Source organism: Saccostrea cucullata, unplaced genomic scaffold, assembly GCF_032062105.1.
Source record: "Saccostrea cucullata isolate Sc308-1 unplaced genomic scaffold, CSIRO_AGI_Scuc_v1 ctg18867, whole genome shotgun sequence".
Classification (NCBI taxonomy): Eukaryota; Metazoa; Mollusca; class Bivalvia; order Ostreida; family Ostreidae; genus Saccostrea; species Saccostrea cuccullata.
The window spans coordinates 1,494-2,537 of record NW_026940089.1 but is presented as its reverse complement, the minus strand read 5'-3'; the positions used below and the strand labels follow the sequence as shown (position 1 = coordinate 2,537).

The 1,044-nt window shown below is 32.9% G+C and overlaps 1 long non-coding RNA gene across 1 annotated transcript; it reads right to left on the bottom strand.

Annotated features, from left to right (window-relative positions):
- Window positions 1-241: 241 nt before the first annotated feature.
- On the bottom strand, window positions 242-752 carry LOC134254738 (uncharacterized). Its single transcript, XR_009989372.1, has 2 exons — window positions 505-752; window positions 242-298 (listed from the first exon to the last, which is right to left on the bottom strand). It is a non-coding gene; the product is annotated as an uncharacterized LOC134254738 (long non-coding RNA).
- Window positions 753-1,044: the final 292 nt, after the last annotated feature.

Genomic DNA, 1,044 nt, shown 5'->3' with positions numbered 1-1,044 from the left:
ATGATCATTGTTCACTTGCTTTTTTCATTCTCGAGAGTAAAGAGTGAAAATATATCCTGAACGCAGATACCGTCATTAAAAAAAAATCCTGATTGGTTGATCAATGTTGATCCACTCCAATCACAACTTGAGAAAAGAATCTCAACTTCTTTAACACCGCATGCCAAGGGCTTATGAGGAAAGTTAGCGCATCAGAAACTCTTGGCTAGCAAAGATGAGCCATAATAAACACTGAAATATCTACATGTATATTTCTTCTTTATTACATTCATATTTTATACATTTTCATGTTTAACTACTGTAGATCACTTAATTTTCGCAACACCTTATTTTCGCTAAGTAGTCATTGACTCTTTATTAGCGAGACAAAATTTTCACGAATTATGGTCATTGCTCTATATAATCGTAAAGAATTCTATGATACGCGAGAATGAAATTTTCACAAGCATACCGTCTCGCGTAATTACGCGAAAATAAAGTTCTCGCCAATAAAAAGTGATTTACAGTACATGTAATTTAATATTGCACACAAAGCCCTTTTCTCAGTATTTTTCATGCCTTTCACAAATTCATAAATAATGGCACATAACAGACTGACGGACAACATTCAATCTGTGGTCCATCTTCACAAGAATCTGTCATTTGGAGACAATAATGGCCTGCTATCTAATGTCTGCTTCACTTTATCACAACAGGATTAGACAGTCTAAATATAGATTGCTGAAGCATGGAGCTGATTCCAGAAAACATGTCCTCAGATATCCCCTGTCAAAACAAAAAATATTGTTATTAATCCTGACAAACAGATGAAAATTACATAACAGAATACAGCCAAAACATATTAAAAACATTATTTTTAATTATGCACATAAATGATATTTGTTTTATGACTTTCTGCTTTAAAAACATACGGGGGTAATTGAAGCATTTTTTAACCTTAAAGCAGACATTACTTGCAGACAGGGGTCTTATTTTTCATTTTTATTAAATGTGAAAAATCAAGGCTCTAGAGTTTCAGCAAACAGGCAGTAAATTTTATCCAAA